Source organism: Nicotiana sylvestris, chromosome 12 (assembly GCF_000393655.2).
Source record: "Nicotiana sylvestris chromosome 12, ASM39365v2, whole genome shotgun sequence".
NCBI classification, from domain to species: domain Eukaryota; kingdom Viridiplantae; phylum Streptophyta; class Magnoliopsida; order Solanales; family Solanaceae; genus Nicotiana; species Nicotiana sylvestris.
The window spans coordinates 99,140,092-99,153,127 of record NC_091068.1 but is presented as its reverse complement, the minus strand read 5'-3'; positions in this window follow the sequence as shown (position 1 = coordinate 99,153,127).

Genomic DNA, 13,036 nt, shown 5'->3' with positions numbered 1-13,036 from the left:
AACTAACAAACTCGAAAAGGGAAACTAACAGACTCCAACAGAAAAAAAAAACACAGACTCGAAAATAGACTAACAGACTCTAACAGAAAGACGAAAATACAGACTTGAGTAAAAATCATGAATACATTAATGCCTCAACTACTCCAGGGGTCCGCGGGACATCAGTCGGTCTCGCCGCGGGCCTATGCGCCAAATCCCCTTGGAGATGATAGAGATCCTCCATTATCTGGCGAACAAAGGTCATTATAGTGGCTAAAAACATGGATCTGGTCATGTCTTTACACTTACTGCACTTCATTGTGATGTAGTCCGCGATCCTTCTGACCCTTTCTCTTATGACACCCTTTTCTTGCAACAAATGCCCAATCTGTTGGGCCCTAACTTCCAAAGTTTGTTCAGCTATATGATTCTGTTCCTGAAGTTGTTGCAGATCTTGTTCTAACTGTGTCATCATTGCATAATAGTATTCTCTTTCTGCCTTAAAGTCTTTTGCCTGCTTGATCATTTTACTCTCAAAGATGATGACCCTTTTTTTCAATCCCACAACCTCATTGTCATATTTCTCTCTTAACTGTTTAACCAAGCGCGCTCGTTCCTCTGCATTCTTGGCCAATTCTTTTCAAGCCCTTGCTAATTCACCCTCTACCTTGTTCAGATCAAAACCATACTCACTCACCTTCCGCCTAAGGTTATCTATAAGCTTTCCATCTTTTGCACTACTGGCAGGATTTTTGGCCGCTATTTTCATTTTCCGAATTTGGGCTCGCAGGCATCATTTTCCCTGGCTAGCCCTTTCTTCTCACCCTCATCTGTGGCGGCTTGCAAACTATTCTCAAATTGAAGATCCTTGACTTACTCTTCCAACTTGCTTATGGTAGCCGTATATTCATTTTCTTTGTCCAACCAATCCCATTGCGCTTGTGACGCCTCGACAAATTCTTGAAGATGGGGTCTTTTGGCTGGTCTCCCAAACTCAACACTTCTTTGGTACCATGCGAGATAATCGGGCAAGACTTTACCCTTGGATAGATCATGCACTTGGGTGCTTGCTGTCAAGTACTGACACTCGCTCCAGATCTGGCAAACTGATGCTTTATGAAATTGACCGTTATAACCAATCTCGACTACCTGAGTACTAAGGTCTTCATCCTTTGGAACTATTTGACATCTCCCCAGCTACCTCAAAACCCGGTATGGGGCATAAGGCTGGATACTTCTGAGACCCATTAGGAGGAAGTGAGGTCTAGTAGCTGGCATGTATATGATTTCATCTACAGGAAGCCACCCGAACTTCCATTCTATTTGATTGTAGTGACGGAACGGAGACGTGATATCCATTCTGTGACCCCTTCTGGCATGCTAAACCCGTAAACCCTTGTATAAAACTCCTCTATGCAACTTTTCTCTGTCGACCCATAGTTCATGTATTGAGGACGATGACATAGATGTTCAATCATCCACATTTGTAGCAACAAGTTGCACCTTACAAAAAAGTCTCCTCCGGCTTTGCAGGCTGTGAGAGCTCAGAAGATTTCATACACTATCATAGGTGCGAGGGTGCTTTTGGCCTGAGTAAGCAAAGTGCTGACGACCCCAGCTATCCATATATCGATATTCCCATCTTTTCTGGGAAATACTAGACGACCCAAAAATACCACCATAAAAGCAAAGCACCTGTGTTCTTCCCATTTTAGGCGATTCCCTTTGCTGCAAATTTTGCTTTCTGGATTGTTAAACCCCCTATGTGTCTGTATCGCTGGTATATAAACTGCGAAGTGGAAAAACCAGCTGCCAAATCTGGGTAATGGACCCCCTGCTTATCTTTAAGAAATCTAGGAACTTGTGTGCAGCGACGACTCTTGGAGCAATTAAATACTTGTGTCTCAGAGGAGCTTCAATGCTCCCAATATATCCGGCTATTTCTTCCAGAGTGGGTGTGAGTTCAAAATCCGAGAAATGAAACACATTGTGAGCTGGGTCCCAAAACGTAACCAGTGCCTTTATTATGTCTCCTCTAAGCCTGATCTTCAATAACCCGGGGAGACCTCCCAAGTAGTGATTGACCCTATCTTGTCCTGATTCACCTAGATCTTACCACCACATATACAGCTCCAAAGGAATCTGGTCATGACTGTTATTGGTAAATTTTGACTGGTGCTCATTCTGCACATTTATTAGGGTGATTTAATTAAGTAAAATCATGACTCATTTGACTCAAGAAAAAGTTAACACTATTTTTCAAATTTTTATTTCAAAAATAAAACCCGACTTTGCAAATACGTCCTTTCAGCACTTCGGGGGAGGAGATTTTAAGGCAATGCTTGCTAACCGACCAAAAATTTGAAAAAGAGACCAAAGGTGGCTGTTCTTGCAAAAATAGCCTTCCGGCGTCCTTTTGGGGACATTCGGCTATTTTTGACAAGCATGGCACCCCCTTAATTATTTACAACAAATCAATAAAAAAATTGGTTCTTTTTGGGCTATTTTTGCAAAAGGAAAGTTGGACCCGATGGGGGTTGCCTATGTATCTCACATCCGGTGAGAACCAAACTGGCATAGTTCGGGTAGTTTTGACAAAACAAAAACCAACTATATTTTTTAAAAAAATAAAATTTTCTTTTTTTTCTTTTTTTTCCAACATTTCGGCAGAGTTCCAGTATATTTTGGACATCGGTTTTTCAAAAACATGCAATTATCTCTCTCAGCCCTCACATTGACTTTCTTCTTCTCAACTTTTCTCCTATTATTTTATAAGTTGGTCAACATGCATATCCAAAGCAAATGAATGCGCAAGTAGCAAGTAAGATGCATCAGGATGGTCTTTTCATTTCGGGTACACATGTCCTAGACAGACCCAACCCATGTGTTGAGTCTCCAAAGTCAAATGCATATGATGCAAACAAACGTTCCTACTAGGGATCCGACATGAGGCTGAGTTATTTTAAGTATTAAACCTGGGTATACTGTTCTAGACTTGTGCACCCGAGCGGACAGCTCGAGCCAAGGAGGGGGCTACGTACCGGAAACCAAAAGGTCATCCGACTTTGTAACTTGTCCGAGCCTCTTTCTTATTTCAAGGTATGACACTAACAGAATAGGGAGTCACGCCAGCGTGCACATCCCCGAAGATGAGAAGAGAAGGGTTTCGTAGCAGTTTATATATAGCTCAAATAGTATCAAAGTGGTAAAAAGCAACACTTAGCACATTAGGCCCAAACACGTAAAAGTCAGATAATAAACAAAGCCAACTATAACAATTATTCCAAGCTCGAATTCTGAACCCTGAACCAGAAGTTCTGGGTTCTTCGATCCCCAGCAGAGTCGCCAGAGCTGTCACACCTCCTTTTCACTACCCCCGAGAGGGTATAAGGGAGTTTTTTCCCAATTTAAGTGACAATCGAAATGGGATTATTTGTTTAAAATCAGAGTTGCCACTTGGGATAATTTATGGTGTCTCAAGTCACCAGTTCAAATCCCGAATCGAGGAAAGATTGACTCTATTTTACAGTCCGCGAACACAGAAATCCGGGTAAGGAATTCTGTTAACCCGGGAGAAGGTGTTAGACATTTCCGAGTTCCATGGTTTTAGCACGGTCGCTCAACTATTATTATTGGCCTATTTATTGATTTTAGTACGTGTTTTAGCCTATGGTGCAATTTTAACTTTATAACCGCTTTTATTTAATTATTTTTGTAAGGAAGATTTCAACGTTATTTAAAACACGTCTTGAACCACGTCACATAAATGCACCCGAGGTCCCCGACATATTTTATCTAACATTGTTGAGAGTTAGATTTGGGTCACATAAATGCACCCCCGAGTTTAGGAAGGTAATTTTTAAAAATAGCGCGCCTAAATCAACTACGCACTTTCAAGTTTGCGAGGGCCATGGAAATTCAACTAAATGGCACGCCTCGATTTTTAAGGATTAAAATATTAATTAAGCGAGGGCCATGCATTTTAAGATTTTATTCGGCATGGCACACCTCGATTCCAATTTTAAAGGGAAGCTCAAACTAAATTTTGGAGTTCCATAAGCCATTTGTGATATCTAATACGGCTCACCTCCATTAATTAATGGACCTAATTAATTTATTAAAGACTAAAGGAAATTTCTACTTTATTCTAAAGAGAGATGCTCAAGCTCAATTAATGATAGTCATATTCTCAATTTCCCTCTGACTTGGACCTGGAACATGCCCGAATTTTGGGCAAGAATGGACTCGAGTTCGAGTCTGGACGGTGCCAAATCAGTTTGGGCATCAAGACTCTCTTGGCTCCAAATGGCCATTCTAAAGTACAAATTCCAAGTACTTTACTTGGTTTCAGTAGTGAACAAGCAAGTCATTAATTACTGAAAATATTCAAATACATAAAATTGAAGCACCATTAAATTGAGCATTTTGAGAGTTGCTGTTATAATTTCAATATGCGAGCAATTTATTCAATAATCTACACAGTAGCATGATTCCCAAATTCAGTATACATGTATTAGCATATGCTCCTCTCTATCCCATTTCCCCCACCTTAAATCCTCATTCCAAATGACTTTAAATCAACAGTTAACTTTCAAAATAAAATATTCCGCTACTCCTCATGAAATTTGCCTCTAATATAACTCAATCTATGGACAATATTCATATAGTAACATGAAATCATGGACGCAACACTATGTCACAACATTTAAGTGAGTTTGCAAAGTAGTAAGAGATCTAATACAACATACTCTAGCTAACATGCGTAACACAGAATCTAGCTAATGATCCAATTAACAGATTTCCATCAAGTTTTCTTTCTTAACAGTTCAAAATTAGCTACAATTACAAGAACTCAAAAACCAACATCGAGCTATGAGTGCTTTGCTAGAAAATAACTTCATACCAGATATCAACTAACTACAGCTCTTATAATAAATATACAGTGCATCAAATAAGTTCAAAACCATATAACTTATAAAGAATGAGGCTAAACTAATGAATCCGAGCATGTTGAAACCATGTTTTAAACTCTAGATTTCATTTTACACTTCAAGTCAAACCTCATGTGAGGTGAATTCAGAAACATGTACCTGGGATAAGGAAAAACCAAAAGAAGTGAGGAAGCAGTAATCAAGCAGCAGCAAAAATCAGTTCTGATCCCCAGCAATGAAGCAGTAACCCAGGAACCAAACAGCTTCAAACCAGACCTTCAAACCCCAAAACTCAAACCATTTCCTCCCCGATCAGAATTTGTGATTTTCAAAAGTTATAGCTAAATAAGAAGGCTAGGAAACAAGAATCAAAACTCAATTTGGAGCAGTTTCAACAAAGAAATCAGTATTCTTGTTTGAGCTAGCCGTTTCAGTTTTCAGGGTATTTTTTCTTTCTCCTCCTCTTTGCTAAAGAAGAAAGGGTGCCTTTATAGGCAAGCTTTTAGGGCAGCAATACTGAAATCAGTTTTGCACTTTAAATCTTTCCTAGATCAGTATTTCAAATAAGTCCCAAAGGCACCTTCCCAGAAATTTCCTAGATCAGTTACTAGAGATTCCCCTAGCCTAAATTCCTAGACTATCCCTTAAACACCTGCTAATTACTTCAGAAATCTCAAGGGTCAAATTGATCCAATAAATTAAACTCAATTGAACGGGATGCTCTTTGCAAATGGGTCAGAGACAAACCAAATCCCAAACAATAAACGGACCCAACCAAATTCTGTAAGCATACAAATACTGAAATGATTTCCACAATCAAAAAAAATCTAAACTAAGTTACTGGTTAATTAATACAAATAAGCATGGAATCAACTAAGTTATTAAATCAAAATAAACCTAATCAAACTAAACTAATGAGACTAAAATCAAGAGGGAAAATCAAATATTTAACTATGATATTAATAAAACTCAACAAAACAAGAAAATCGGAGAACAAGCTTTGTACGATTTGAAAAAGAAATAGAGGGAACAAACGAATAGAAAACAATTCAAACTCAGAAAATTGGTCAAATTTCTACTAAAACAAAGGAAAAGAAAAGAAGAAGAATAAAACGTGAGATAAAACTATAATGAACAGAAAAAATGAGGGGAACTCACTGACTAGGCTCGAAGTCGATATCGACACTCTGAGTTAGCCCAAAACAATGTCAAACGCTTGTTCTTGGTCAAGAACAAGCGCATGTTATTTTTTTGTGATAAAACAGCCTTGAACAGCCAGGGAATTCAGAGGAGTAACCTTGCATGCACAGGTTCGATTTTAAGCTTTTAGGGCTCGAAACTCAAATTCAAAATTCGAGGAGCTCTAGACAGATTCGAGGGAAACTAATGATAGATTGGGAAAGAGGGGACTATGGAGGTTTTATGGTGTTGATTTGGGGTGTTTCGGGGGTGGCGCCACCACCAGAGGAAGCTAGGGCGGCGCTAGGGTTGAGGATGCATATCTGAAGATAGGGTGATTGAGAAAGATGAGATGGGGGGTTGCAATGGTTCAGACAGTTTTATATAAAATGAGGCTTAGTTCTGAGTCGTTCGATCTAGGGAGATCGATGGTTCAAATTAAAGGGGATCAAAATGGGGTCATTCGGGCTTGCAACGGGATTGAACCGGGTAACAGACGGGTTTGGGCTGGCTTAAACGGGTTTCAGGTATTAAATTAATTTGGGCTTCGGGAATTTAAGGATTTGGCCTAAAATTCAATTCTTTTCACTTCTTTTCCTTTCTTTTTATTTCAAAACTCTTTTTTTCTTTTAAAAAAAAAATTGAAAATAAAACCTAAATTAATCCCTAAACCAAATTATTCTACCAAATTAAATTAATTAACTCTAAAAATAATTACCACGACTAATTAAATACCAAATTAAAAGAAAACTACCAAAATTTAAAGCTAAAAGTTAAAAAAAATGCAAAAATAAGTTATTTTTTGTAATTTTCATTTTTGTAAAGCAACTAAATTACTAATTGATTTAAAAATGCAAAATTAAATCCTAAATGCAAATGCAATGTATTTTGTTTTGTATTTTTCATGAACTAAATAAAATAGACGTGCACAGACAAATGCAAGTAATTAACAAAAATGCTATAAACATCCACGAAATTGCAAACAATGGGAAACAATTATTTTGTTTGAATTTATGGGAATAATTCATATAGGGCAAAAATCACGTGCTCACAGTAGGCAGCTTAGAGTTTCATTCTAAGTTCAGTCGCACAAGTTCAAAAGATACATATTGCCCCAATTGTTGTTCGAATGAAGTATGAAGAAATGTAAGATCAAGCTGAAATGTCATCCTCCTATTGAACTTTGATCTCATTTGATTTAAAGGGGGCAACCCTCCATGGTAAATTGATATCTTCAATGGGCCGATTTTAGGAGGATGTCAAGTATTTGCATTGAAGTCCAGGGATTCTCTATATCTTCAGGTTCGCCAAACCTTCAAGTTTGTTGGTCTCCAAGTCTTCCCTCTGCCTTTAAAAAAAAAAGAGAAGAGAGACATCAAAAGGAAACACAAGTATAAGTAAAAGATTGCTTGGCACAACGTTTCAAATTTCGCGAGACTTGAACCCAATATTTGTGAGAATATAGATCTTAAATTTTGATTGATGGCAAGTAATACATCTTCTGATCTCGAGGCTTTCATACCAAGATACAAAAGTTTTGGTGAAATCGCGCAATCTGAAATAATCAGTGTGTCAGAATTTTATGTTGATTTTTGGAATATTATCTGAAACTATACTTATGGTATTAAATTTTACATTTTGGATATGATTTAAATTTCGAAGTTTGGTTTCCGAAAAATCAAACGGTTCATAATTTTGACGTTTCTACACCAAGATATGAATTATTTTGGTGAGACTGCGCAAATCTAGAATTGATAGCATGGTGCAATATAAAGTTGAATTCAAAATATTATCTTGGACGATTCTGAAGTTTTTTTATTGAGAATTTTGGATATGTTCTAGATCTTAATGTTTATTTTTCAAGAAATTAAACGGTTTATAATTTTAACGTTTCTACATCAAGATATGATATTTTTGGTGAGACCGCGCAAATCTGAAATTTTCAACATGGTGAAATCTAAAGTTGGGTTCAAAATATTATCTGATGTGATTTTGAAGGTGTTTGATTCTAAATTTTGGATATATATTAGATATTGAAATCTAATTTTTGAAAAATCAAACGGTTCATTATTTGGACTCTCCCACCACAAAAAAAGAATCTTTTGTTACAAGCGCCTAAAGCTGAAAATTATGCAACTAAGATAAAAGTCGAACAATGTAAAGCAAAAGAGAAGCTGAAACATTTAAGCCCTCGAAATATCCAAGTTGAAATCTTCAAGTTCGTCGGTATCATGCCCCGAACCTGGGGGCAAGACCGGCACACAGTGCCTCACCTATCCTTGCGTACCAACTTGCAATTAAGGGATACTGAACATATGATATCATACTTTGGCCATGGGCCACATTGAAAGACAACTGTGAATGCTGACTAAATGTCAATATAAAACTGGGCCGACAAGGCCATCATAAGTACTACAGCTAACAAACCAACCAAATATACATACAAGGCCTGCAAGCCCAACATACTGCATTATCTGACAAGATAGGTCTACAAGCCTCTACTGATGGATATATTGTGATTGGAACAGCTCCCCGACCTACTCATAACATACATACATACATACATACATACATACATACATACATACATACATACATACATACATACATACATACATACATACATACATACATACATACATACATACATACATACATACATATACAAGATGTACATAAGGTTCTAAACCCGATAACTCCGAAAGGCATGGAGCTTACCGATCAAGCTGAACTCGGACAACACTTAATGAGGAGGCCTACCCGTCTGTTTGTCTGAACCTGCATGCATGAAATGCAGCGCCCCCATAAAAGGGACGTTAGTATGAAATAATGTACTAAGTATGTAAAGCAATATACTGAAAGTTGAAATTGAACTGATAATATAATAACTGCAAGTAGCTAGAAATCAAAGATAATCTGAAGATATGCTTACCTGATGATACTGACTCAACTCTATCAATATAGTCAGTAAAATAGCTTTTCGGACCTATAACGTATATATATAACTGCTCTACCGTAGTAGGCTCGCTCATAGGCGCTCAGTCATACTAGGCTCTGTATCTCGACCAACTGGGCTCGCTCATAGGTTCTCGGTCATAGTAGGCTCAGTATATCACTTACCATCTAATTAGAGGTTGCCCAATAGGGACCTGCCCATCGGTTATAGCTCGATGGTAATAAAAATATTGTGATACTGTATAATATAGACTCTCTGCTCTCTTGACTGGAAGAAGGAAATACTCAATTGAATATGAAGTCCCGATAAGGAGAATATCGTAATTTACAAAATTAGGAAAATATATGTAACTTGCGAGACTAGCAAAATATACGTAAATTCTGGGATATGAATTTTTCTTTATGAATTGTTATCAAACTTGTGTAATTACGAGATCATACAAAATGAAAGAAGAGCTTAGCCTTAACATACCTGGAGTAGAAAAAAATTCTTATGATATTCTTGTAAAAGGTTGCACCTTACTCCCTTAGAATCGCAAAATGTTACGTTGTTAATTGTGCTAAGAACCTTGTTGGATTTTGGTTGAAGAAATCATGTTATCACTGTAATGTTTAGATTTTGATCGAAGTGTTCTGAGAATGGAATGTATTAAAAACTTATGATTGTAATTTTTGGATATGGAAAATATTTGAATGCCAAGCTCTATCCGTTAAGCCTTTTTTGGCAAATATATGCACTTTTCTCATAGTTATACATAATTATCCTTGTAAGCCACCAACTCCTCTACACATGCCACATGGTATATAAGTGAATAATCATCATGTGGGCTTTATATGGCTTCCACATCATGCTTAAGAATTATACAAATTATTATTAATTATCAATTTCTTTAATTAACTTGGTAATTCTCCTCTAATCCAATAATTAACCAATTATCCACATAATTAAGAATTGTCTCAAATTACTTAAAATACTACACCTTTTTAATACACTTTATACATCATATTGACATGGTCATATGGTACCTTGTATGGTACTAGTCCATAAATATCGGGACGTTTGTCCCGTATTTTATCCGAACAAGCCAAACTTGGACGAAAGTTCATTTTCTTTGACTTTCTTCCTCTCTCATCTTCACGAACTTACTCATCACTTGTTTGAAGTAGCATAATCCTTATAATCTCCAAATAATCTTTCCCTTGGACTCATGTCAATTACCTTACGACAAATTCAACGTACAATACTATAGGGTGCAACATTATCGTAATTTAATATTGCGAAGCGTAGCGTCATCGTATTGTAATACTGCAAGGCGTAACATCATCGTAATATTGTAGGGCGTAACATTATTCCCTCCTTTGGAACATTCGTCCTCGAATGTTGATTGATGCTCTTATCATTTTCATAACTTATAGCTCTTATGAATACCTTAATAAATCCAAAGGATAGGGCATTCCCCCCTTTAGGCTTCTTTCTCACGCCATGACTTGTGGCCGAAATCCTTCCAATCTTGTAACTATTGCTACCTTCTTTCATGTAGCCTGTACGATTCTGACCTTGGAAGTGCGCCTATGCGACTCTTCTCTCCTTTTTCCTCCAGCGTTTAGCCAACCTCTAGGCCTTACTTTGTGAACATATACAGAGCTTGACAAGATGTCCCTCTGGGCATCTATAGGTATACTGAAATTTTTCGCTCCGTACTTTGTTGAATTTACGAATATGTTTATACCTTATTCCATGGATCCGTTTATCCATCCGTATGACTTTACTGCATCCAGATAGGTCATACTATACCGTAATTCTTACTTCGATTTATCATTACTGAGGTCTGCTACCAAATTCCAGCTTACTCTCATTGCTTATCCTGTATGTAGAAGTCTAAGTCCTTTAATGCTTCCTCATTACTGTTCATCTTAAAAATGACGACCTAATCTCATCTCATACTTTATGACTTTTGTCCATCCATTATTGATTTGCCTTCATATTGATCTACATTATACCACTGATAACTTGAAACGTCTTACGTAATACCTTGCAATTAGGGCTTACGTTGCATTGAGGAATATTTAAAGTGATTTCCATAATCGTATTTCATAGTCTCTCAATATGATTCACCTTATGTTGGGTATTTTAATCTCGTGCCGTCTGCGAAATCTTTTCTCTTTCTCCTTTTTTCTTCAAATCATTATTCAAACGAAGGCCCAAACGTCAATCTTTATCTGTCACAATTACACCCTCATTTTATTACCAGGTTAGTATTCCATTTCTTCTAAATGCTACTAGTCTTAGACTCCTTTGAGCTTATTCAGGCTACATTGAGCTTTATATAATTTAAAAAACCCATCAGCTCTCTCTCATTTTCGTGGGCTTAATCCCGAGGGCTTATCCATTCTTGTCACCTTCGCACTCGCCCTTTCTTATTCTTACTCCTATCTTCCTACAACCTTGTCGCTTTACCATAATTTAGCTTGCGAACCATACATGTCCATTTATACTACTCGCAGCCTTCCTTCAACTTCCTTGCACCATATATTTCCTTATGTTATTCTAGAACATCAAGCGAAACATCACGTCGTCTCTATCTCTTCTTTATTCTCTTTAATAGACCTCTCGGTACATAGAAACCATAGGCTGGAAGTTATGCCACTAACAACGCTGCTATAATTCATGGATAATGAATCCCATCGCTTCTAGTCTTTTACCTGAACTATGGACCACTCTAATCCTTCTATACTAGAGTATTTTGTACGTTGTTCACTTTTACATTACTTACTTTAAAATATCACCTCACATTCTTCTATCTCTTTCATAACCTCCCTCCCACATAGGTATAAATTACGTCCACCATTTGAAGCTCTATTATAATACTTGCACCTCTGGTGCCTATACAATCCGACGGGAGCTCCTTATTGAATTCTTATGAGGCTGGTATTTTTCTAACTGGCTTTATCGTAGAGCCGTTATAGAATATGGTTTTTGTTCTATCTCTCTTGCACCTCTAATAATAAGAGTGATTCTGCTATGTTCTCAATCATGATTCCTATAACTTCTGGGTCCAATAATCGGATTCCAGATTTTGTTTGTTGATGTAACTCTTTAGTTTCCTCCTTCTTCTGATTAGCCTTTATGTAGGCTTAAGTCATTTCCCGATCTGCGATTCATGGTATTAGTTATTCTATTTAGCCTTTCATGGGTGCTGAGGAATATTCATGATGCAATCCTTTAATAATTCAATCCTTTGTCTATAACCTAGGCTCAATTCCTTCTTTTAACATATACCAGAATCTTCTACGACTGTATATGTTGCATGTATAAAACTCCAAACTCTTAAGTGTGTTCATAACGTAACTAACTCGGGATCATTGATCGAACAATTCCTTTCGTTCCTTCTTAACTTCCTTTAACATAAGCTATTACTTTTCCTGACCTTTCTGTCCTCTTGTTGCGTACATACTTAGCTTATGTTAGTTCCCACACATGCCAGAGTTTTCGTGCAACTCATATGATCTCGAACATTACTTTTAATTTTACTTCTCGTTCATTAGCCACGGTATGTGCCACTTTCCTTTGGAGTGCTTACAATATTGTTGTGAGACTATCGTTACACGACCATCTCCTCTTTAGGTTGTTGTGCTTAGGTTGAAGCCTTCTTCCTTATTTCCTCAGCTATTGCTAGTCTTTTGTTGTAGTACTTAGGGAGAACCCTTGACTCTTGTAAAGCTATGAGATTATTACGGACCTTTTGATGTCCTTCCTTTCCTATAATCATCCGTAGTTGCTTACCTCCATGCCCTTGTGCTTGTAGGGTTTCTCCTGAACTGATATTTTGACTGGCTTCCTAGTGGCACTTTTTTATCCCCGTAACACTTCTACGCTACCTTTAACTATCCCGACTCCTATTTGAATACATCTCAAGTATTATAATGTCATTACTGTGAGACTGAATTCTCCATGTTGTGGTTTACTACATTTATCTTGCATGATCTACTAA